This window comes from Phyllobates terribilis, unplaced genomic scaffold (assembly GCF_046119375.1).
Source record: "Phyllobates terribilis strain yellow unplaced genomic scaffold, ASM4611937v1 Scaffold_34__1_contigs__length_13252353, whole genome shotgun sequence".
In the NCBI taxonomy this organism is placed as follows: Eukaryota; Metazoa; Chordata; class Amphibia; order Anura; family Dendrobatidae; genus Phyllobates; species Phyllobates terribilis.
Window position 1 is genome coordinate 7,274,941 of NW_027362794.1, and position 27,474 is coordinate 7,302,414.

Here is a 27,474-nt window from a genome sequence, read left to right on the forward strand (position 1 = left end):
ATAACTGTGGGTACTAACATAATTGAAAATTGTCTTTCAGAAGTAATTGTAATTCTACAACAGGTGGCTGTGAATGCTAGTTCCAGCCAACAGAGAGTCCTCAACAAGGAGATAAAAGCCCTGATGAGACGGCAGCAGGTAGAACTGTCTGGTGGTGAGATCGGTAGCGTAAGACTCAGTGATCCATTCCCCATTTCCATGCCTCCCAAAAGTGAAATGATGATCTGGTGTCGGACTGCAATCGGGTTGAGAGGTAGAGACTACCAAGCCATGGTAGAACCCGTGTACTCAGACAGCAGGCCCACCATTTTGACAGCCCGGGGGGTGGTTGATGTCCGTCATGGGAGGGTGCCCGTCCGCATCCTCAACATTGGGGAGAGGGAAGTACACTTACCCAGGTACGCTACACTCGCCAAACTGTTTGTCGTCGAACACAAAGCTATCAGGGCCGTGGAACCCTTGCCTCCATCTCCTCAGGCGGAGGGTAATGGCTCCCAGAAACAAAAGGAGGACTGGTGCCAGAAACTCCATGTGGGTGCTGACTCCACTCCCCTGCACCAAAAACAAGGAGTCTACCGGGTGGTACAGGAGTACGAGAGAGTCTTTAGTAAGCACCCGCTGGACTTCGGCAGAGTAAAAGGGATAGAACACCACATCCCCACAGGGAACCACCCACCAATAAAAGAGAGGCACAGACCTGTACCCCCTGCACATTATCAGAACGCCAAGGGTATGCTGCGGGAAATGAAAGAAGCTGGGGTCATTAGAGATAGCTGTAGCCCCTGGGCAGCCCCCTTGGTTCTGGTGAAAAAGAAAGACGGCACCATGAGAATGTGCGTGGACTATAGACAAATCAACCGTATCACTCACAAAGATGCATATCCGCTGCCTAGAATAGAGGAGTCTTTAGCCGCACTAAAATCTGCTAACTTCTTTTCTACTTTGGACCTTACTAGCGGGTACTGGCAGGTTCCTGTGGCAGAGGCTGACAAGGAGAAGACCGCCTTCACCACCCCGATGGGACTGAGCGAATTCAACTGTATGCCTTTCGGGCTCTGCAATGCACCAGGGACCTTCCAGCGGCTGATGGAATGCTGTCTAGGGCACCGAAACTTCGAGACGGTCCTCCTTTACCTGGACGACGTGATCGTCTATTCGAAGACCTACGAGGACCATCTCAAGCACCTGGCCGAGGTGTTCGAAGCCCTGGCAGGCTATGGCCTGAAGGTGAAACCATCGAAGTGCCACCTGCTGAAACCAAAGGTCCAGTACCTAGGGCACGTGGTAAGTGCGGAAGGAGTGGCCCCCGACCCTGACAAGGTCACGGCAATCAAGAGCTGGCCAAGCCCCTCGAACATCAAAGAGGTGAGACAGTTTCTCGGGTTGGTAGGCTACTACCGAAGGTTCATCCCCGGGTTCACCAAGATGGCAGCTCCTATGCAGGACCTCCTGATCGGACAGTCTAAGTCCAGGAGTCAAAAGCCACCCTTCAAGTGGGATAAACCGGAAGAGGAGTCCTTCCGCCAGCTAAAGTTGGCCCTCACTGGGGATGAGATCCTGGCCTACCCTGATTACGGCCAGCCTTTCATTCTCCACACAGATGCCAGTAATGTGGGACTGGGAGCCGTACTGTCCCAAAACCAACAGGGCAGAGAACGGGTGATCGCATACGCCAGCCGGAAGCTGAGGCCCACCGAGAGGAACCCGGAGAATTACAGCTCCTTCAAGCTAGAATTCTTGGCGGTGGTGTGGGCCGTGACGGAACGCTTCAAGCATTACCTGGCCTCCGCAAAGTTCACCGTGTACACGGACAACAACCCGTTGACACACCTGGACAATGCTAGACTGGGTGCCCTGGAACAGCGGTGGATGGCCCGTCTCTCCAACTATGACTTCGTGATCAAGTACCGGGCAGGCAAAACCAACGCCAACGCAGACGCCCTATCAAGAATGCCTCACTTACCTGAAGGTGACGAAGACCCAGAAGAGCTGGAAGAGGTAGAACTCCCCGCGTTTCACCGGTATGGAGCCGCTCAACACTCTCACCGCGTGAAGGAGGAGGATCTAACAACTGTGATGATGAATCCCCTACCTCACCACAGCTGGGCCGAGACCCAAGATAGTGACCCTGCAGTCCGCCTGGTGAAAGATCTGCTGACCCGGGAAGACGCCCGCCTAGATCCAGATGCCCCAGAGGAAGCCAAGCAGCTATGGAAGGAGAAGAGCAAGCTGTTCCTCTACGAAGGCAAGTTGTGCAGAAGGATTGTCAACCACCGGACGCACGAGCTGACCTGGCAAGTCGTGGTCCCAAGGCGAGATGCAGCTATGGTCCTCGGAGCTTACCATGACAGAGCGGGACACTTCGGTTGGAAGAAACTGGAGTTCCTACTAAGAGGAAGGTTCTTTTGGGTCGGCATGAGAGGAGCAGTAGAAAAGTGGTGCAGAGACTGTGGCCCTTGTCACCTGAGAAGGAAGGACCGCACCAGCCAGAAGACACCCATGAGGCCCATCGTCACCACGCAGCCTCTTGAGCTGGTAGCTCTGGACCATGTCAAATTGGCTCCCAGCCGGTCAGGATACATCTATGCCCTGACAATCGTGGACCACTATTCCCGTTTTCTAGTGGTGGTCCCGGTAAAGGACTTGACAGCCCAAACAGCGGCCAGAGCCTTCCAGCAATATTTCTGCCGTCCACACGGGTATCCGGAACAGGTCCTGACAGACCAGGGTCCAGCGTTCGAGGCTGAAATCTTCCAGCAGTTCTGCAACCTCTATGGCTGTAATAAAATACGGACAACGCCTTACCACCCCCAAACCAACGGGATGTGTGAGAAGATGAACAATATAGTCATTGATCTCCTCAAGACGTTGCCCCTGGAGGAACGCAGCCTGTGGCCAGAAAAATTGCCGGACCTGGTAGACATGTACAACAACATCCCGGTGAACGCGACAAACTGCACCCCGGCTTATCTGATGCGAGCTAGACCAGGTAAGCTGCCCGTAGACCTGGAAATGGGAGTCCTAATACTTGAGGACACCTCCCCGGATGCGGACTGGGATACGGAAAGGCAACTGCAGTACAGGAGAGTGTGGAGAAGAGCCTGGCCCAGGTGAGAGAGAAGCAAGAAAGACTCTTCAATCAACACGCCCCTGCTGGTCCCCTAGAACCTGGTGAGCAAGTCCTAAAGTGAAAAAGAAGGCTACATAAGTTGGACGACCAATGGGAAAGGGAACCCTACACCGTACTGCAGTCTGACCACGACAACCCAAAGGTGTGCGTAATCACCAAGGACGGAGGAGAAACCACTAGTGTCGTCTCCAGAGACCACCTCAAAAGGTGCCCCGAGCAACTCCGTAGTGCAGAAGAGGATCAGAGTGACCTTGAACCCGCAGAGGACAAGGAAGAAATGATCAGCACCGTTCTCGGAGAGTTCCCTCAGTCCTGGACTCGCATAAATGATGCTATAGTGGTACCCGTCCTGCATTTCCTGCAACCGGCCCAGCAACAACCAACACCAGAGCCGGAAGGTGAAGAGGAGCAAGCGGTTCCAGAGGCAGAAGAGCCTGTTCCAGCAGCCCAGGAGAGTCAACCCTCTGCTGACAGTGAGCCTGCCATGCCTGCGGTAAGCCAAAGGACCCGCAGACAACTGCCTGCCCTACCTGTACACCCAGCTGGTAGCTGCACCCCTAACGCTAGAGGGGAAAGCCAGGTTGGTCCACCACCAGACAGTGGGTTAAGGAGGTCAACCAGGAGCACAAAGGGACAGATACCCGCTCGCTGGAGAATATAGGGTGCAATAAGATTGTAAATAACCCTGTTGCCAAATGTTAAAATGTTTGCCAAAGTTACCTGCATGTTTATTAATAGTGTGTTTCAGTTTCTTGCAGCTACCGTAAGGACTCACAGGTTATGGACTTTTTATAACCGGGACCTTGTATGGACTGCATTCGGAGCCTAACCCAGGAATGAACTAAGACTGTGAAGGACTTGGGGTAGGACAGACCCCCACATGGTTAAGACTCCCGTTGTTTTGGTGATATGGACACCCGGTCACAGGCCACACTGTGACCTAAAGAACTCAATTTGTGCGTCGTCTGTCTATTAATGTTTTATTGTTATGCATATTGTCTTTGTTTACTGATTAGTCCCGGAGTACTAAATTTCACTAGGGGGGAATGTGTCACCCTACCTGGATGCCACAAGTGTAATTAAAGCTGTGTCTGAGAGCAAGGGGGAGGTTCTCTGGTCAGGGGAACATTAGCATGCAATGCCTCCTGTCTCAGGCCAGTAGGGGGAGCAGGCTGCCCCTATAAAAGCTGGTGCTGAGGGCAGGGTTGGAGAGAACTGGAAAGCCTGTCTCAGCTTTGAGACGTGTCCCAGAGTGGAGCAGGGACAGAAAGTTGATTGCACCTAAGAGGAAGTGTGGCAGGAGGAGAGAGCCACAAGCCAGAGACAAGAGGCGAAGAGAGCCTGTCTTGGCAGAGAAAGACTTAGCTTTACCAGACTTTGGTGTCTGAGGCTGGAAGGATTCCACATCCCCCAGCAGAGAACCAGTCCGCAAGGGACTGTACATTCCTTGGCCTAAGAAGCCTGGAGGCCCTGCCACAACCGAAGGGACCAGTAAAGCCGTACAAGGCTGGGAGCAGAAAGGAACCCACGTCGCAGGCCATACAGGCGAGAAAGCACGGAAAGCTCGGAAACGTGGGCTGTTACCCTATCAGGAGGAGATAGCCAGAAGGAGCGCAGAAAGCACGGTAGGCCTACACCCTCACCCTGACCAGGGCCAATTTCCCCGTTGCTCTCAGACATCCAGGTCCCCTCCTAGCTGGGACTGTTTGTGGGTCAGTTTACCTGTTTAGTAAAGACCCTGGACTGCAACCTGTTGTCTGTGTGCTCCTTGCTCCTCCAGCACTATCATCACTGGGACTCTCACTATCATCACTCCCACCATCCACTATACTGCCCTGGGGCCGCACTCTTCCCGTGGGGAGTCACACTACCATAGCTGCACACCCCATCAGCCACAGCGGTCTGCATGCAGCGGCGGTTCCTAATAACCGCAATCCACGGGTGGCGTAGTCGGACATAAACATCAGTACATAACGGACTACCACTGGCCTGACCACCCTGAGCCACGGAACCGGGTTGCCACTACTACTCCCATCGTTTCCCTAATTGCCCGGATCTGAGTGCCCCACGGCCCAGGGGGCGAGTCATAAGTAAAGGGACGACTTATTACTTGATACTACTGTGCGGTCACTGTGGCTGAACGGCAGAGGAATCTTAATCATAAAGAGGTCAGGGATCATTGTCAGCCATCATATATGTGACGGTCCGTACTGGACACCTAGTGTCTCCCGGAAGTCTATGTTACTGTTCGGGTTCAGCAGTCCGAACAAAGCTTGTTGAAAGGATGCAGCACAGCCAATCAACAAACTTTTCTGGTGTGGGCACTTCAGGCCCCATCACAGCCATGCCAAGTATTGGTATGCCTGTGATTGGCCGGCGCAGTATAAAGGGGACCCCACGTCATTTCTGGGGGTGCGCCCCCTTTTAATAATCAGTAAAGGCTATGCAGACAGCTGTGAGCTGATATTAATAGCCTGGGAAGCTTCATGGACATTGGCCTCTTCCCAGAATAATAACACCAGTCCCGAGCTGTCTGCTTTCCCTCATCTGGGCATTTTTTTATTTTATTTTTTTAATTATTAGCTAAATACATGTACAGTAAGCTACACACACACTGCACTAAATTATATATCTCACTGACAAATTTCTAACTATGCACAGGCACCGGCTGGTGAATACCGTATTTTTCAGACTATAAGACGCACCTAGGTTTTAGAGGAGCAAAATCGAAAAAAAATGGAAGCAAAAAATGTTGTCATGATGCCCTGTTAAGGGGGAGGGGGTCTGCTGCTGACACTGTTATAGGGGTAATGTACCCCACTTCCGTTAATATCCCCCATCCTGGTATATATGGCCCCCTCCTTCCTGTTATATGTGGCCCTCATCCCCATCCTGATATGCAATGGCACCCAAATCCACCATCCTGGTATGCATGGCCCCTCATCCCTCTTCCTGGTATGTATGGCACCCTTCACGATGTAACAGCAGAATAGTGAGTGAAGCTCTGGAGGTGACTGGAGGATAAGACACAATGTAACAGCAGAATAGTGACTGCAGCTTTGGAGGTGACTGGAGGATAAGACACTATGTAACAGCAGCATAGTGACTGCAGCTCTGGAGGTGACTGGAGGATAAGACACAATGTAACAGCAGAAAAGTGACTGCAGCTCTGGAGGTGACTGGAGGATAAGACATGATGTAACAGCAGAATAGTGACCGCAGCTCTGGAGGTGGCTGGAGGATAAGACACAATGTAACAGCAGAATAGTGACCGCAGCTCTGGAGGTGGCTGGAGGAAAAGTCATGATGTAACAGCAGAAATGTGAGTGCAGCTCTGGAGGTGGCTGGAGGATAGGACACGATGTAACAGCAGAATGGTGAATGCAGCTCTGGAGGAGACTGGAGGATAAGACATGATGAAACAGCAGAATACTGACCACAGCTCTGGAGGTGACTGGAGGATAAGACACGACGTAACAGCAGAATAGTGAGTGCAGCTCTGGAGGTGATTGGAGGATAAGAACTGATGTAACAGCAGAAGAGTGACTGCAGCTCTGGAGGTGACTGGAGGATAAGAGACAATGTAACAGCAGAATAGTGTGTGCAGCTCTGGAGGAGACTGGAGGATAAGACATGATGAAACAGCAGAATACTGACCACAGCTCTGGAGGTGACTGGGGGATAAGACACGACGTAACAGCAGAATAGTGAGTGCAGCTCTGGAGGTGATTGGAGGATAAGAACTGATGTAACATCAGAATCGTAACTGCAGCTCTGGAGGTGACTGGAGGATAAGACATGATGTAACAGCAGAATAGAGACAGCAGCTCTGTAGCTGACTGGAGGATAAGACATTATGTAACAGCAGAATAGAGACTGCAGCTCTGCAGGTGACTGGAGGATAAGATATGATGTAACAGCAGAACGGTGAGTGCAGCTCTGGAGGTGACTGGAGAATAAGACACGATGTAACAGCAGAATAGTGAGGGCAGCTCTGGAGGTGACTGGAGGATAAGACACAATGTAACAGCAGAATAGTGACCGCAGCTCTGGAGGTGGCTGGAGGAAAAGTCATGATGTAACAGCAGAAATGTGAGTGCAGCTCTGGAGGTGGCTGGAGGATAGGACACGATGTAACAGCAGAATGGTGAGTGCAGCTCTGGAGGTGACTAGTGGAAAAGACACGATGTAACAGCAAAATATTGAGTGCTGCTCTGGAGATAATTGGAGGATAAGTCCTGATGTAACAGCAGAAGAGTGACTGCAGCTCTGGAGGTGACTGGAGGATAAGAGACAATGTAACAGCAGAATAGTGATTGCCGCTCTGGAGGTGGCTGGAGGATAAGACATGATGTAACAGTAGAATGGTGAGTGCAGCTCTGGAGGTGACAGGAGGATAAGACACGATGTAACAGCAGAAAAGTGACTGCAGCTCTGGAGGTGACTGGAGGATAAGACACGAGGTAACAGCAGAATAGTGAGTGCAGCTCTGGAGGTGACTGGAGGCTAAAACCTGATGTAACAGCAGAAGAGTGAGGGCAGCTCTGGAGGTGACTGGAGGATAAGACATGATGCAACAGCAAAATAGTGATTGCAGCTCTGGAGGTGACTGGAGGATAAGACACGATGTAACCGCAGAATAGTGAGAGCAGCTCTGGAGGTGACTATAGGATAAGACACGATGTTAACCTGCAGAATAGTGAGAGCAGCTCTGGAGGTGACTGGAGGATAAGATACAATGTAACAGCAGAATAGCATGTGCAGCTCTGGAGGAAACTGGAGGATAATACATGTAACAGCAGAATAGTGACTGCAGCTCTGGAGGTGGCTGGAGGATAAGATATGATGTAACAGTAGAATAGTGACTACAGCTCTGGAGGTGACTGGAGGATAAGACACAATGTGAAAGCAGAATGGTGAGTGCAGCTCTGGAGGTGACTGGAGGATAAAGCACGATGTAACAGCAGAATAGTGACTGCAGCTCTGGAGGTGACTGAAGGATAAGACATGATGTAACAGCAGAATAGAGACTGCAGCTCTGGAGGTGACTGGAGGATAATATATGATGTAACAGCAGATTGGTGAGTGCAACTCTGGAGGTGACTGGAGGATAAGACACGATGTAACAGCAGAATGATGAGTGCAGCTCTGGAGGTGACTGGAGGATAAGACACGATGTAACAGCAGAATAATGAGTACAGCACTGGAGGTGACTGAAGGATAAGACATGATGTAACAGCAGAATAGCGAGTGCAGCTCTGAAGGTGACTGGAGGATATGACATGATGTAACAGCAGAATAGTGAGTGCAGCTCTGGACGTAACTGGAGGATAAGATACAATGAAACAGCAGAATAGTGACCGCAGCTCTGGAGGTGGCTAGAGGATAAGACATGATGTAACAGCAGAATAGTGACTGCAGCTCTGGAGGTGGCTGGAGGCTAAGACATGATGTAACAGCAGAATAGTGACCACAGCTCTGGAGGTGACTGGAGGATAAGACACGATGTAACAGCAGAATAGTGAGTGCAGCTCTGGAGGAGATTGGAGGATAAGAACTGATGTAACTGCAGAATAATGACTGCAGCTCTGGAGGTGACTGGAGGATAAGACACGATGTAACAGCAGAATAGTGACTGCAGCTCTGGAGTTGACTGGAGGATAAGACACAATGTAACAGCAGAATAGTGAGTGCAGTACTTGAGGTGACTGGAGGATAAGACACGATGTAACAGCAGAATAGTGAGTGCAGCTCTGGACGTGACTGGAAAATAAAATGTGATGTAACATCAGAATAGTGTCTGCAGCACTGGAGGTGACTGGAGGATAAGACATGATGTAACAACAGAATAGTGACTGCAGCTCTGGAGGCGACTGGAGGATAAGACACGATGTAAAAGCAGAATAGAGAATGCAGCTCTGGAGGTGACTGTAGGATAAGACACGATGTAACAGCAGAATGGTGAGTGCAGCTCTGGAGGTGACTGGAGGATAAGACACGATGTAACAGCAGAATAGTGAGTGCAGCTCTGGAGGTGACTGGAGGATAAGACACAATGTAACAGCAGAATAGTGAGTGCAGCTCTGGAGGTGACTGGAGGATAAGACCTGATGTAACAGCAGAATAGTGACTGCAACTCTGGAGGTGACTGGAGGATAAGACACGATGTAACAGCTGAATAGTGAGTGCAGCTCTGGAGGTGACTGGAGGATAAGACACGATGTAACAGCAGAAAAGTGACTGCAGCTCTAGTGGTGACTGGAGGATAAGACATGATGTAACAGCAGAATAGAGACTGCAGCTCTGGAGGTGACTGGAGGATAAGACATGATGTAACATCAGAATAGAGACTGCAGCTCTGGAGGTGACTGGAGGATAAGATATGATGTAACAGCAAAATGGAGAATGCTGCTCTGGAGGGGACTGGAGGATAAGACACGATGTAACAGCAGAATAGTGAGTGCAGCTCTAGAGGTGACTGGAGGAAAAGAAATGATGTATCAGCAGAATAGTGATTGCAGCTCTGGAGGTGACGGGAGGATAAGACACGATGTAACAGCAGAATAGTGACTGCAGCTCTGGAGGTGGCTGGAGCATAAGACATGATGTAACAGTAGAATAGTGACCACAGCTCTGGAGGTGACTGGGGGATAAGACATAATGTAACAGCAAAATGGTGAGTGCAGCTCTGGAGGTGACTGGAGGATAAGACACGATGTATCAGCAGAATAGTGAGTGCAGCTCTGGAGGTGATTGGAGGATAAGACCTGATGTAACAGCAGAATAGTGACTACAGCTCTGGAGGTGACTGGAGGATAAGACACAATGTAACAGCAGAATGGTGAGTGCAGCTCTGGAGGTGACTGGAGGATAAGACACGATGTAACAGCAGAATAGTGAGTGCAGCTCTGAAGGTGACTGGAGGATAAGACCTGATGTAACAGCAGAAAAGTGACTGCAGCTCTGGAGGTGACTGGAGGATAAGACACGATGTAACAGCAGAATACTGACTGCAGCTCTGGAGGTGACTGGAGGATAAGACACGATGTAACAGCAGAATAGTGAGTGGAGCTCTGGATGTGACTGGAGAATAAGAGACGATGTAACAGCAGAATAGTGAGTGCCGCTCTGGAGATGACTGGAGGATAATATGTGATGTAACATCAGAATAGTGACTACAGCTCTGGAGGTGACTGGAGGATAAGATGTGATGTAACAGCAGAATGGTGGGTGCAGCTCTGGAGGTGACTGGAGGATAATATGTGATGTAACATCAGAATAGTGACTGCAGTTCTGGAGGTGACTGGAGAATAAGACACGATGTAACAGCAGAATAGTGACTGCAGCTCTGGAGGTGACTGGAGGTTAAGGCATAATGTAACAGCAGAATAGAGACTGCTGCTCTGGAGGTGACTGGAGGATAAGATATGATATAACAGCAAAATGGAGAGTGCAGCTCTGGAGGTGACTGGAGGATAAGACACGATGTAACAGCAGAAAGGTGAGTGCAGCTGTGGAGGTAATGGGAGGATAAGACCTGATGTAACAGCTGAATAGTGAGTGCAGTTCTGGAGGTGACTGGAGGATAAGACACGATGTAACAGCAAAATAGTGACTGCAGCTCTGGAGGAGACAGGAGGATAAGATGTGATGTAACATCAGTATAGTGTCGGCAGCTCTGGAGGTGACTGGAGGATAAGACACAATGTAAAAGTAGAATAGTGACTGCATCTCTGGAGGTGACTGGGGGATAAGACAAGATGTAACAGCAGAATAGTGAGTGCAGCTCTTGAGGTGACTGGAGGATAAGACACGATGTAACATCAGAATCGTAACTGCAGCTCTGGGGGTGACTGGAGGATAAGACATGATGTAACAGCAGAAAAGTGATTGCAGCTCTGGAGGTGACTGGAGGATAAGACACGATGTAACAGCAGAATAGTGAGGGCAGCTCTGGAGGTGACTGGAGGATAAGACACAATGTAACAGCAGAATAGTGACCGCAGCTCTGGAGGTGGCTGGAGGAAAAGTCATGATGTAACAGCAGAAGGGTGAGTGCAGCTCTGGAGGTGACTAGTGGAGAAGACACGATGTAACAGCAAAATAGTGAGTGCTGCTCTGGAGGTAATTGGAGGATAAGTCCTGCTGTAACAGCAGAATAGTGACTGCAGCTCTGGAGGTGACTGGAGGTTAAAACACGATGTAACAGCAGTATAGTGACTGCAGCCCTGGAGGTGACTGGAGGATAAGAGACAATGTAACGGCAGAATAGTGTGTGCAGCTCTGGAGGAGACTGGAGGATAAGACACGATGTAACAGCAGAATAGTGACTGCAGCTCTGGAGGTGACTGGAGAATAAGACACGATGTAACAGCAGAATAGTGAGTGCAGCTCTGGAGGTGACTGGAGGCTAAGACCTGATGTAACATCAGAAGAGTGAGTGCAGCTCTGGAGGTGACTGGAGGATAAGACATGATGCAACAGCAGAATAGTGATTGCAGCTCTGGAGGTGACTGGAGGATAAGACACGATGTAACCGCAGAATAGTGAGAGCAGCTCTGGAGGTGACTGGAGGATAAGACACGATGTAACCTGCAGAATAGTGAGAGCAGCTCTGGAGGTGACTGGAGGATAAGATACAATGTAACAGCAGAATAGTATGTGCAGCTCTGGAGGAAACTGGAGGATAATACATGATGTAACAGCAGAATAGTGACTGCAGCTCTGGAGGTGGCTGGAGGATAAGACATGATGTAACAGCAGAATAGTGACTACAGCTCTGGAGGTGACTGGAGGATAAGACACAATGTGAAAGCAGAATGGTGAGTGCAGCTCTGGAGGTGACTGGAGGATAAAGCACAATGTAACAGCAGAATAGTGAGTGCAGCTCTGGAGGTGACTGGAGGATAAGACGTGATGTAACAGCAGAATAGTGACTGCAGCTCTGGAGGTGACTGAAGGATAAGACATGATGTAACAGCAGAATAGAGACAGCAGCTCTGGAGGTGACTGGAGGATAATATATGATGTAACAGCAGATTGGTGAGTGCAGCTCTGGAGGTGACTGGAGGATAAGACACGATGTAACAGCAGAATGATGAGTGCAGCTCTGGAGATGACTGGAGGATAAGACACAATGTAACATCAGAATAGAGACTGCAGCTCTGGAGGTGACTGGAGGATAAGATATGATGTAACAGCAAAATGGAGAATGCTGCTCTGGAGGGGACTGGAGGATAAGACACGATGTAACAGCAGAATAGTGAGTGCAGCTCTAGAGGTGACTGGAGGAAAAGAAATGATGTATCAGCAGAATAGTGATTGCAGCTCTGGAGGTGACGGGAGGATAAGACACGATGTAACAGCAGAATAGTGACTGCAGCTCTGGAGGTGGCTGGAGCATAAGACATGATGTAACAGTAGAATAGTGACCACAGCTCTGGAGGTGACTGGGGGATAAGACATAATGTAACAGCAAAATGGTGAGTGCAGCTCTGGAGGTGACTGGAGGATAAGACACGATGTATCAGCAGAATAGTGAGTGCAGCTCTGGAGGTGATTGGAGGATAAGACCTGATGTAACAGCAGAATAGTGACTACAGCTCTGGAGGTGACTGGAGGATAAGACACAATGTAACAGCAGAATGGTGAGTGCAGCTCTGGAGGTGACTGGAGGATAAGACACGATGTAACAGCAGAATAGTGAGTGCAGCTCTGAAGGTGACTGGAGGATAAGACCTGATGTAACAGCAGAAAAGTGACTGCAGCTCTGGAGGTGACTGGAGGATAAGACACGATGTAACAGCAGAATACTGACTGCAGCTCTGGAGGTGACTGGAGGATAAGACACGATGTAACAGCAGAATAGTGAGTGGAGCTCTGGATGTGACTGGAGAATAAGAGACGATGTAACAGCAGAATAGTGAGTGCCGCTCTGGAGATGACTGGAGGATAATATGTGATGTAACATCAGAATAGTGACTACAGCTCTGGAGGTGACTGGAGGATAAGATGTGATGTAACAGCAGAATGGTGGGTGCAGCTCTGGAGGTGACTGGAGGATAATATGTGATGTAACATCAGAATAGTGACTGCAGTTCTGGAGGTGACTGGAGAATAAGACACGATGTAACAGCAGAATAGTGACTGCAGCTCTGGAGGTGACTGGAGGTTAAGGCATGATGTAACAGCAGAATAGAGACTGCTGCTCTGGAGGTGACTGGAGGATAAGATATGATATAACAGCAAAATGGTGAGTGCAGTTCTGGAGGTGACTGGAGGATAAGACACGATGTAACAGCAAAATAGTGACTGCAGCTCTGGAGGAGACAGGAGGATAAGATGTGATGTAACATCAGTATAGTGTCGGCAGCTCTGGAGGTGACTGGAGGATAAGACACAATGTAAAAGTAGAATAGTGACTGCATCTCTGGAGGTGACTGGGGGATAAGACAAGATGTAACAGCAGAATAGTGAGTGCAGCTCTTGAGGTGACTGGAGGATAAGACACGATGTAACATCAGAATCGTAACTGCAGCTCTGGGGGTGACTGGAGGATAAGACATGATGTAACAGCAGAAAAGTGATTGCAGCTCTGGAGGTGACTGGAGGATAAGACACGATGTAACAGCAGAATAGTGAGGGCAGCTCTGGAGGTGACTGGAGGATAAGACACAATGTAACAGCAGAATAGTGACCGCAGCTCTGGAGGTGGCTGGAGGAAAAGTCATGATGTAACAGCAGAAGGGTGAGTGCAGCTCTGGAGGTGACTAGTGGAGAAGACACGATGTAACAGCAAAATAGTGAGTGCTGCTCTGGAGGTAATTGGAGGATAAGTCCTGCTGTAACAGCAGAATAGTGACTGCAGCTCTGGAGGTGACTGGAGGTTAAAACACGATGTAACAGCAGTATAGTGACTGCAGCCCTGGAGGTGACTGGAGGATAAGAGACAATGTAACGGCAGAATAGTGTGTGCAGCTCTGGAGGAGACTGGAGGATAAGACACGATGTAACAGCAGAATAGTGACTGCAGCTCTGGAGGTGACTGGAGAATAAGACACGATGTAACAGCAGAATAGTGAGTGCAGCTCTGGAGGTGACTGGAGGCTAAGACCTGATGTAACATCAGAAGAGTGAGTGCAGCTCTGGAGGTGACTGGAGGATAAGACATGATGCAACAGCAGAATAGTGATTGCAGCTCTGGAGGTGACTGGAGGATAAGACACGATGTAACCGCAGAATAGTGAGAGCAGCTCTGGAGGTGACTGGAGGATAAGACACGATGTAACCTGCAGAATAGTGAGAGCAGCTCTGGAGGTGACTGGAGGATAAGATACAATGTAACAGCAGAATAGTATGTGCAGCTCTGGAGGAAACTGGAGGATAATACATGATGTAACAGCAGAATAGTGACTGCAGCTCTGGAGGTGGCTGGAGGATAAGACATGATGTAACAGCAGAATAGTGACTACAGCTCTGGAGGTGACTGGAGGATAAGACACAATGTGAAAGCAGAATGGTGAGTGCAGCTCTGGAGGTGACTGGAGGATAAAGCACAATGTAACAGCAGAATAGTGAGTGCAGCTCTGGAGGTGACTGGAGGATAAGACGTGATGTAACAGCAGAATAGTGACTGCAGCTCTGGAGGTGACTGAAGGATAAGACATGATGTAACAGCAGAATAGAGACAGCAGCTCTGGAGGTGACTGGAGGATAAGACACGATGTAACAGCAGAATGATGAGTGCAGCTCTGGAGATGACTGGAGGATAAGACACAATGTAACATCAGAATAGAGACTGCAGCTCTGGAGGTGACTGGAGGATAAGATATGATGTAACAGCAAAATGGAGAATGCTGCTCTGGAGGGGACTGGAGGATAAGACACGATGTAACAGCAGAATAGTGAGTGCAGCTCTAGAGGTGACTGGAGGAAAAGAAATGATGTATCAGCAGAATAGTGATTGCAGCTCTGGAGGTGACGGGAGGATAAGACACGATGTAACAGCAGAATAGTGACTGCAGCTCTGGAGGTGGCTGGAGCATAAGACATGATGTAACAGTAGAATAGTGACCACAGCTCTGGAGGTGACTGGAGGATAAGACACAATGTAACAGCAGAATGGTGAGTGCAGCTCTGGAGGTGACTGGAGGATAAGACACGATGTAACAGCAGAATAGTGAGTGCAGCTCTGAAGGTGACTGGAGGATAAGACCTGATGTAACAGCAGAAAAGTGACTGCAGCTCTGGAGGTGACTGGAGGATAAGACACGATGTAACAGCAGAATACTGACTGCAGCTCTGGAGGTGACTGGAGGATAAGACACGATGTAACAGCAGAATAGTGAGTGGAGCTCTGGATGTGACTGGAGAATAAGAGACGATGTAACAGCAGAATAGTGAGTGCCGCTCTGGAGATGACTGGAGGATAATATGTGATGTAACATCAGAATAGTGACTACAGCTCTGGAGGTGACTGGAGGATAAGATGTGATGTAACAGCAGAATGGTGGGTGCAGCTCTGGAGGTGACTGGAGGATAATATGTGATGTAACATCAGAATAGTGACTGCAGTTCTGGAGGTGACTGGAGAATAAGACACGATGTAACAGCAGAATAGTGACTGCAGCTCTGGAGGTGACTGGAGGTTAAGGCATGATGTAACAGCAGAATAGAGACTGCTGCTCTGGAGGTGACTGGAGGATAAGATATGATATAACAGCAAAATGGAGAGTGCAGCTCTGGAGGTGACTGGAGGATAAGACACGATGTAACAGCAGAAAGGTGAGTGCAGCTGTGGAGGTAATGGGAGGATAAGACCTGATGTAACAGCTGAATAGTGAGTGCAGTTCTGGAGGTGACTGGAGGATAAGACACGATGTAACAGCAAAATAGTGACTGCAGCTCTGGAGGAGACAGGAGGATAAGATGTGATGTAACATCAGTATAGTGTCGGCAGCTCTGGAGGTGACTGGAGGATAAGACACAATGTAAAAGTAGAATAGTGACTGCATCTCTGGAGGTGACTGGGGGATAAGACAAGATGTAACAGCAGAATAGTGAGTGCAGCTCTTGAGGTGACTGGAGGATAAGACACGATGTAACATCAGAATCGTAACTGCAGCTCTGGGGGTGACTGGAGGATAAGACATGATGTAACAGCAGAAAAGTGATTGCAGCTCTGGAGGTGACTGGAGGATAAGACACGATGTAACAGCAGAATAGTGAGGGCAGCTCTGGAGGTGACTGGAGGATAAGACACAATGTAACAGCAGAATAGTGACCGCAGCTCTGGAGGTGGCTGGAGGAAAAGTCATGATGTAACAGCAGAAGGGTGAGTGCAGCTCTGGAGGTGACTAGTGGAGAAGACACGATGTAACAGCAAAATAGTGAGTGCTGCTCTGGAGGTAATCGGAGGATAAGTCCTGCTGTAACAGCAGAATAGTGACTGCAGCTCTGGAGGTGACTGGAGGTTAAAACACGATGTAACAGCAGTATAGTGACTGCAGCCCTGGAGGTGACTGGAGGATAAGAGACAATGTAACGGCAGAATAGTGTGTGCAGCTCTGGAGGAGACTGGAGGATAAGACATGATGTAACAGCAGAATAGTGACTGCAGCTCTGGAGGTGACTGGAGAATAAGACACGATGTAACAGCAGAATAGTGAGTGCAGCTCTGGAGGTGACTGGAGGCTAAGACCTGATGTAACATCAGAAGAGTGAGTGCAGCTCTGGAGGTGACTGGAGGATAAGACATGATGCAACAGCAGAATAGTGATTGCAGCTCTGGAGGTGACTGGAGGATAAGACACGATGTAACCGCAGAATAGTGAGAGCAGCTCTGGAGGTGACTGGAGGATAAGACACGATGTAACCTGCAGAATAGTGAGAGCAGCTCTGGAGGTGACTGGAGGATAAGATACAATGTAACAGCAGAATAGTATGTGCAGCTCTGGAGGAAACTGGAGGATAATACATGATGTAACAGCAGAATAGTGACTGCAGCTCTGGAGGTGGCTGGAGGATAAGACATGATGTAACAGCAGAATAGTGACTACAGCTCTGGAGGTGACTGGAGGATAAGACACAATGTGAAAGCAGAATGGTGAGTGCAGCTCTGGAGGTGACTGGAGGATAAAGCACAATGTAACAGCAGAATAGTGAGTGCAGCTCTGGAGGTGACTGGAGGATAAGACGTGATGTAACAGCAGAATAGTGACTGCAGCTCTGGAGGTGACTGAAGGATAAGACATGATGTAACAGCAGAATAGAGACAGCAGCTCTGGAGGTGACTGGAGGATAATATATGATGTAACAGCAGATTGGTGAGTGCAGCTCTGGAGGTGACTGGAGGATAAGACACGATGTAACAGCAGAATGATGAGTGCAGCTCTGGAGATGACTGGAGGATAAGACACAATGTAACAACCGAATAGTGACTGCAGCTCTGGAGGTGGCTGGAAGATAAGACATGATGTAACAGCAGAATAGTGACCACAGCTCTGGAGGTGACTTGAGGATAAGACACAATGTAACAGCAGAATAGTGAGTACAGCTCTGGAGGTGATTAGAGGATAAGACCTGATGTTACTGCAGCATAATGACTGCAGCTCTGGAGGTGATTGGAGGATAAGACACGTTGTAATTGCAGAAAAGTGACTGCAGCTCTCGAGGTGACTGAAGGATAAGACACAATGTAACAGCAGAATAGTGACTGCAGCTCTGGAGGTGACTGCAGGATAAGACACGGTGTAACCGCAGAATAGTGAGTGCAGCTCTGGAGGTGACTGGAGAATAAGACACGATGTAACAGCAGAATAGTGAGTGCAGCTCTGGAGGTGATTGGAGAATATCATGTGATGTAACATCAGAATAGTGACTGCAGCTCTGGAGGTGACTGGAGGTTTAGACACGATGTAACAGCAGAATCGTGAGTGCTGCTCTGGAGGTGACTGGAGCTTAAGAGACGATGTAACAGCAGAATAGTGACTGCAGTTCTGGAGGTGACTGGAGGATAAGGCACGATGTAACAGCAGAATAGTGACTGCAGCTCTGGAGGTGACTGGAGAATAAGAAACAATGTAACAGCAGAATAGTGAGAGCAGCTCTGGAGGTGATTGGAGGATAAGACCTGTTGTAACAGCAGAATAGTGACTACAGCTCTGAAGGTGACTGGAGGATAAGACACAATGTAACAGCAGAATAGTGAGTGCAGCTCTGGAGGTGACTGGAGAATAAGATGTGATGTAACATCGGAATAGTGACTGCAGCTCTGGAGGTGACTGGAGGATAAGACACGATGTAACAGCAGAATAGTGAGTGTAGCTCTGGATGTGACTGGAGAATAAGAGACGATGTAACAGCAGAATAGTGGCTGCAGCTCTGGAGGTGACTGGAGGATAAGACGCGATGTAAAAGGAGAATAGTGAGAGCAGCTCTGGAGGTGATTGGAGGATAAGACCTGATGTAACAGCAGAATTGTGAATACAGCTCTGGAGGTGACTGGAGGATAAGACACAATGTAACAGCAGAATGGTGAGTGCTGCTCTGGAGGTAACTGGACGATAAAACCTGATGTAACAGCAGAATAGTAACTGCAGCTCTGGAGGTGACTGTAGAATAAGACACTATGTAACATCAGAATAGTGACTGCAGCTCTGGAGGTGACTGGAGGATGAGACACGATGTAACAGCAGAATAGTGAGTGCAGCTCTGGAGGTGACTGGAGGATAAGACATGATGTAACAGAAGAATAGTGAGTGCAGCTCTGGAGGTGACTGGAGGATAAGACACAATGAAACAGCAGAATAGTGACCGCAGCTCTGGAGGTGGCTGGAGGATTAGACATGATGTCACAGCAGAATAGTGACTGCAGCTCTGGGGGTGGCTGGAGGCTAAGACATGATGAAACAGCAGAATACTGACCACAGCTCTGGAGGTGACTGGAGGATAAGACACGACGTAACAGCAGAATAGTGAGTGCAGCTCTGAAGGTGATTGGAGGATAAGAACTGATGTAACAGCAGAATATTGACTACAGCTCTGGAGGTGACTGGAGGATAAGACGCGATGTAACAGCAGAATAGTGACTGCAGCTCTGGAGTTGACTGGAGGATAAGACACAATGTAGCAGCAGAATAGTGACTGCAGCTCTGGAGGTGACTGGAGAATAAGACGCGATGTAACAGCAGAATAGTGAGTGCAGTTCTGGAGGTGACTGGAAAATAAGATGTGATGTAACATCAGAATAGTGAGTGCAGCTCTGGAGGTGACTGGAGGATAAGACGCGATGTAAAAGCAGAATAGAGATTGCAGCTCTGGAGGTGACTGGAGCATAAGACATGATGTAACAGCAGAATAGAGACTGCAGCTCTGGAGGTGACTGGAGGAAAAGACATGTTGCAATATCAGAATGGTGAGTGCAGCTCTGGAGGTGACTGGAGGATAAGACACGATGTAACAGCAGAAAGGTGAGTGCAGCTCTGGAGGTGACTGGAGGATAAGACATGATGTAACAGCAGAAAGGTGAGTGCAGCTCTGGAGGTGATTGGAGGATAAGACACGATGTAACAGCAGAATAGTGAGCGCAGCTCTGGAGGTGACTGGGGGATAAGACAAGATGTAACAGCAGAATAGTGAGTACAGATCTGGAGATGACTGGAGGATAAGATGTGATGTAACATCAGAATAGTGACTGCAGCTCTGGAGGTGACTGGAGGATAAGACACGATGTAACATCAGAATCGTAACTGCAGCTCTGGAGGTGACTGGAGGATAAGACATGATGTAACAGCAGAATAGAGACAGCAGCTCTGTAGCTGACTGGAGGATAAGACATGTTGCAATATCAGAATGGTGAGTGCAGCTCTGGAGGTGACTGGAGGATAAGACACGATGTAACAGCAGAAAGGTGAGTGCAGCTCTGGAGGTGATTGGAGGATAAGACACGATGTAACAGCAGAAAGGTGAGTGCAGCTCTGGAGGTGATTGGAGGATAAGACACGATGTAACAGCAGAATAGTGAGTGCCGCGCTGGAGGTGACTGGAGGATAAGACACGATGTAACAGCAGAATAGTGAGCGCAGCTCTGGAGGTGACTGGGGGATAAGACAAGATGTAACAGCAGAATAGTGAGTACAGCTCTGGATATGACTGGAGGATAAGATGTGATGTAACATCAGAATAGTGACTGCAGCTCTGGAGGTGACTGGAGGATAAGACACGATGTAACATCAGAATCGTAACTGCAGCTCTGGAGGATAAGACATGATGTAACAGCAGAATAGAGACAGCAGCTCTGCAGGTGACTGGAGGATAAGATATGATGTAACAGCAGAATGGTGAGTGCAGCTCTGGAGGTAACTGGAGGATAAGACACGATGTAACAGCAGAATGATGAGTGCAACTCTGGAGGTGACTGGAGAATAAGACACGATGTAACAGCAGAATAGTGAGGGCAGCTCTGGAGGTGACTGGAGGATTAGACACAATGTAACAGCAGAATAGTGACCGCAGCTCTGGAGGTGGCTGGAGGAAAAGTCATGATGTAACAGCAGAAATGTGAGTGCAGCTCTGGAGGTGGCTGGAGGATAGGACACGATGTAACAGCAGAATGGTGAGTGCAGCTCTGGAGGTGACTAGTGGAAAAGACACGATGTAACAGCAAAATATTGAGTGCTGCTCTGGAGGTAATTGGAGGATAAGTCCTGATGTAACAGCAGAAGAGTGACTGCAGCTCTGGAGGTGACTGGAGGATAAGAGACAATGTAACAGCAGAATAGTGTGTGCAGCTCTGGAGGAGACTGGAGGATAAGACACGATGTAACAGCAGAATAGTGACTGCAGCTCTGGAGGTGACTGGAGGATAAGACACGAGGTAACAGCAGAATAGTGAGTGCAGCTCTGGAGGTGACTGGAGGCTAAGACCTGATGTAACAGCAGAAGAGTGAGGGCAGCTCTGGAGGTGACTGGAGGATAAGACATGATGCAACAGCAAAATAGTGATTGCAGCTCTGGAGGATAAGACACGATGTAACCGCAGAATAGTGAGAGCAGCTCTGGAGGTGACTGGAGGATAAGACACGATGTAACCTGCAGAATAGTGAGAGCAGCTCTGGAGGTGACTGGAGGATAAGATACAATGTAACAGCAGAATAGCATGTGCAGCTCTGGAGGATAATACATGTTGTAACAGCAGAATAGTGACTGCAGCTCTGGAGGTGGCTGGAGGATAAGATATGATGTAACAGTAGAATAGTGACTACAGCTCTGGAGGTGACTGGAGGATAAGACACAATGTGAAAGCAGAATGGTGAGTGCAGCTCTGGAGGTGACTGGAGGATAAAGCACGATGTAACAGCAGAATAGTGAGTGCAGCTCTGGAGGTGACTGGAGGATAAGACGTGATGTAACAGCAGAATAGTGACTGCAGCTCTGGAGGTGACTGAAGGATAAGACATGATGTAACAGCAGAATAGAGACTGCAGCTCTGGAGGTGACTGGAGGATAATATATGATGTAACAGCAGATTGGTGAGTGCAGCTCTGGAGGTGACTGGAGGATAAGACACGATGTAACAGCAGAATGATGAGTGCAGCTCTGGAGGTGACTGGAGGATAAGACACGATGTAACAGCAGAATAATGAGTACAGCACTGGAGGTGACTGAAGGATAAGACATGATGTAACAGCAGAATAGTGAGTGCAGCTCTGGAGGTGACTGGAGGATAAGACACAATGTAACAACAGAATAGTGACTGCAGCTCTGGAGGTGGGTGGAAGATAAGACATGATGTAACAACATAATAGTGACTGCAGCTCTGGAGGTGGCTGGAAGATAAGACATGATGTAACAGCAGAATAGTGACCACAGCTCTGGAGGTGACTGGAAGATAAGACGCAATGTAACAGCAGAATAGTGAGTACAGCTCTGGAGGTGATTAGAGGATAAGACCTGATGTTACTGCAGCATAATGACTGCAGCTCTGGAGGTGACTGAAGGATAAGACACGTTGTAACAGCAGAAAAGTGACTGTAGCTCTCGAGGTGACTGCAGTATAAGACACGCTGTAACAGCAGAATAGTGAGTGCAGCTCTGGAGGTGACTGGAGGATAAGACACGATGTAACAGCAGAATAGTGACTGCAGCTCTGGAGGTGACTGCAGTATAAGACACGCTGTAACAGCAGAATAGTGAGTGCAGCTCTGGAGGTGACTGGAGAATAAGACACGATGTAACAGCAGAATAGTGAGTGCAGCTCTGGAGGTGATTGGAGAATATGATGTGATGTAACATCAGAATAGTGACTGCAGCTCTGGAGGTGACTGGAGGATTAGACACGATGTAACAGCAGAATAGTGAGTGCTGCTCTGGAGGTGACTGGAGAATAAGACACGATGTAACAGCAGAATAGTGACTGCAGCTCTGGAGGTGACTGGAGAAAAAGAAACAATGTAACAGCAGAATAGTGAGAGCAGCTCTGGAGGTGATTGGAGGATAAGACCTGTTGTAACAGCAGAATAGTGACTACAGCTCTGAAGGTGACTGGAGGATAAGACACAATGTAACAGTAGAATAGTGAGTGCAGCTCTGGAGGTGACTGGAGAATAAGATGTGATGTAACATCGGAATAGTGACTGCAGCTCTGGAGGTAACTGGAGGATAAGACACGATGTAACAGCAGAATAGTGAGTGTAGCTCTGGATGTGACTGGAGAATAAGAGACGATGCAACAGCAGAATAGTGGCTGCAGCTCTGGAGGTGACTGGAGGATAAGATACGATGTAAAAGCAGAATAGTGAGAGCAGTTCTGGAGGTGATTGGAGGATAAGACCTGATGTAACAGCAGAATTGTGACTACAGCTCTGGAGGTGACTGGAGGATAAGACACAATGTAACAGCAGAATGGTGAGTGCTGCTCTGGAGGCAACTGGAGGATAAGACCTGATGTAACAGCAGAATAGTAACTGCAGCTCTGGAGGTGACTGTAGAATAAGACACTATGTAACAGCAGAATAGTGACTGCAGCTCTTTAGGTGTCTGGAGGATAAGACACGATGTAACAGCAGAATAGTGACTGCAACTCTGGAGGTGAATAGAGGATAAGACACGATGTAACAGCAGAATAGTGAGTGCAGTTCTGGAGGTGACTGGAGGATAAGACACGATGTAACAGCAGAATAGTGAGTGCAGCTCTGAAGGTGAATGGAGGATAAGACATGATGTAACAGAAGAATAGTGAGTGCAGCTCTGGAGGTGACTGGAGGATAAGACACAATGAAACAGCAGAATAGTGACCGCAGCTCTGGAGGTGGCTGGAGGATTAGACATGATGTCACAGCAGAATATTGACTGCAGCTCTGGGGGTGGCTGGAGGCTAAGACATGATGAAACAGCAGAATACTGACCACAACTCTGGAGGTGACTGGAGGATAAGACACGACGTAACAGCAGAATAGTGACTGCAGCTCTGGAGTTGACTGGAGGATAAGACACAATGTAACAGAAGAATAGTGAGTGCAGTTCTGGAGGTGACTGGAGGATAAGACATGAAGTAACATCAGAATAGTGAGTGCAGCTCTGGAGGTGACTGGAAAATAAGATGTGATGTAACAGCAGAATAGTGTCTGCAGCTCTGGAGGTGACTGGAGGATAAGACATGATGTAATAGCAGAATAGAGATTGCAGCTCTGGAGGTGACTGGAGCATAAGACATGATGTAACAGCAGAATAGAGACTGCAGCTCTGGAGGTGACTGGAGGATAAGACATGTTGTAATATCAGAATGGTGAGTGCAGCTCTGGAGGTGACTGGAGGATAAGACACGATGTAACAGCAGAAAAGTGACTACAGCTCTGGTGGTGACTGGAAGATAAGACATGATGTAACAGCAGAATAGAGACTGCAGCTCTGGAGGTGACTGGAGGATAAGACACGATGTAACATCAGAATAGAGACTGCAGCTCTGGAGGTGACTGGAGGATAAGACACGATGTAACAGCAGAATAGTGACTACAGCTCTGGTGGTGACTGGAAGATAAGACATGATGTAACAGCAGAATAGAGACTGCAGCTCTGGAGGTGACTGGAGGATAAGACACGATGTAACATCAGAATAGAGACTGCTGCTCTGGATGTGACTGGAGGATAAGATATGATATAACAGCAAAATGGAGAGTGCTGCTCTGGAGGTGACTGGAGGATAAGACACGATGTAACAGCAGAATAGTGAGTGCAGCTCTGGAGGTGACTGGAGGAAAAGACATGATGTATCAGCAGAATAGTGACTACAGCTCTGGAGGTGACTGGAGGATAAGACACGATGTACAGTCATGGCCAAAAGTATTGAGAATGAGACAAATAGTAATTTTTCCAAAGTTTACTGCTTCATTTTTTGGAATGGCAATTTGCATATACTCCTGAATGTCAAACAGTGATCAGCTTAACAGCAATTACTGTACTTGCAAAGTCAATATTTGTTATGTTCTGCTACCAGAGCTAAGGAAAGAGAGGAGATCTGTCCCTACGATAGAACTCAGCTGAATCCCTACGATGTAGCAGGGGACCTGATCCTGCGATCAGACCTGCTAAAGTCCTAAGCTAGTCTGTACGGAGACCTATAGTTGTGGGGGAGGAATCCCTACAAGTACTAAGGACTGGGAGGAAAATGGACACCTCCTAACAGAAATAGTAGCAGACAGACGAACAAACAACATATATAGAACATAGAGGTCCGTAGACCAAGCAAACTAACAGAGTTAGATACAGAGCACAGGCTAGCTAGAAAGTAGATATACAATGAAGTCCAGCAAAGCCAGAAGGGCGGAGCAGGATTAAATAGGCCAACAAGGTCATGAGACCACCAAAGGAAAAAAAAACTAAGAGCAAGGTTCTAACAGTACCCCCCCTTCTAAGAGGATCCTCCGGATCCCCTAGGACCAGGCTTATCAGGAAATCTCCTGTGAAACGCTCTGATAAGTCTGGACGCGGAAACATCATCCGACCTCACCCAAGAGTTATCCTCGGGTCCGAAACCTTTCCAGGCCACAAGATACTGCAAACTACCTCTATACCGTCTAGAGTTAAGGATGCGAGAAATTTCATATTCCCCGTCGTCCACTACCGGAGGAACAGAGGCAGAGGCGTCACAATCCGATACAACAGCTTTTTTCAACAGAGAGACATGAAATACCGGATTAATTCTCCAGGAGGTAGGAACCTCCAACCTAACAGCAGATTGGTTGACAACCTGAAGCACCTTAAAGGGCCCTACAAACTTGGGACCCAATTTCTTAGAAGGAATCCTCAACCGCAGATTCCTAGAGGACAACCAAACCATGTCACCAACAGCGAACAAAACCTCCTGTCGTTTCCTATCAAAGTAGTCTTTAGATTTTCTGTTAGCCTCCTGAAGATTACCACGCACATCCGTCCAAACTCTCTCCAAATCACCGGAAAAATTCTCCTCCTCAGGCACGGCAGATCCCAACTTGGAGAATGACCCAAACGACGGATGTCTCCCAGAACAACAAAAAAAAGGCGAACAACCAGCAGAAGAAGATGTATGGTTGTTCAGAGCAAATTCAGCAAGTGGCAGAAACTCAGACCACCCCTCTTGATTGTCTGCCACAAAACAACGCAAGAACTGCTCAACATCCTGGTTTTTCCTTTCTGTCTGGCCATTAGATTCAGGATGATATCCGGACGAGAACGACAAATGAACTCCCAACCTATCACAAAAGGCACGCCAAAAACGAGCCACGAACTGAGGACCCCTATCAGAAACAATGTCAGTAGGAACGCCATGAAGTCTGACAATTTCCTTGACAAAGGCCTTAGCGAGAGTTTTAGCGCAGGGCAGTTTGACGAAAGGAACCAAGTGACACATCTTGCTAAAACGGTCCACGACCACCCAGATGACAGTAAAACCCTCAGAGGGGGGAAGGTCAGTTATAAAGTCCATAGCCAAATGTGTCCAAGGAGCACTGGGAACCTCCAAAGGACAAAGCAACCCCGCAGCAGGAGTATGTGAGGACTTAGATCTAGCACATATAGTACATTGACGCACCCACTTAATGACTTCCTTCTGCCATCCAGGCCACCAAAAACTGCGACCCACCAGTCTCTTGGTCTCAGAGATTCCGGGATGACCTGCCAACCGAGATTCGTGACACTCAACAAACAAATCTCTCCTAAAGGTCCCAGGCACAAACAACCTCCCATGAGGAGTGTTAGATGGGGCATTCTCCTGTGCTTTAAGAATCTCATTTTCCAAAACGGAGTCCAAAGCAGCTATCACAACACCTTCTTGTAAAATGTTCTCCTCTTTCTCAGCACCGACTATGGGAGAAAAACTGCGAGACAAGGCATCCGCCTTAACATTCTTAGTACCAGGGATGTAAGTAACGGAGAAATTAAACCGCGAGAAAAACAGTGCCCACCTAGCCTGACGGGCATTCAGGCGCTTGGCAGCATCAAGATATATCAGATTTTTATGATCCGTAAGAACCTGAACGGGAAATTCCGCACCTTCCAAGAAGTGGCGCCAGTGTTCAAATGCGAGTTTAATAGCCAATAATTCCCGATTACCAATATCGTAATTCAGTTCAGTCTCCGAAAATTTTTTTGAAAAAAAGGCACAGGGATGTAATCCATCCCCGTTATCCTGAGACAATACTGCGCCAACCCCCACAGAGGAAGCATCAACCTCAGCCAAAAACGGCCTAGTAACATCAGGCTGCATAAGGATGGGAGCAGAGGTGAACCTCTCCTTGAGATACACAAAAGCTTCAATGGCCTCAGAAGTCCACTGAACCGCATCAGCACCTTTCCTGGTGAGATCAGTCAGAGGTTTGACAATACTAGAAAAATTTTTTATGAATTTTCTATAGTAATTGGCGAAACCCAAAAACCTCTGTATCGATTTCAAACCAATAGGCCTAGGCCATTCCTGCACAGCCTGAACCTTAACCGGATCCATCTCAAAACCTTTGCTGGAGATAATGTAGCCCAAAAAACTAATTCTCTGTACAGCGAACTCACATTTCTCCAGCTTAGCAAAAAGCGAATTGTCCATTAATAACTGTAATACCTCATGTACGCTCCGCCAATGAGACTCCAGATCCGGCGAATAAATCAAAATGTCATCCAAATACACAACCACATTTTTACCGATCAAAGGTCTAAGGATGTCATTAATCAGATTCTGAAAAAATGCAGGAGCATTGGTAAGACCAAAAGGCATAACCAAATTCTCAAAATGACCCACAGGAGTGTTAAAAGCAGTCTTCCATTCGTCACCCTCCTTCATGCGCAACAGATTGTATGCCCCCTTAAGGTCAATTTTA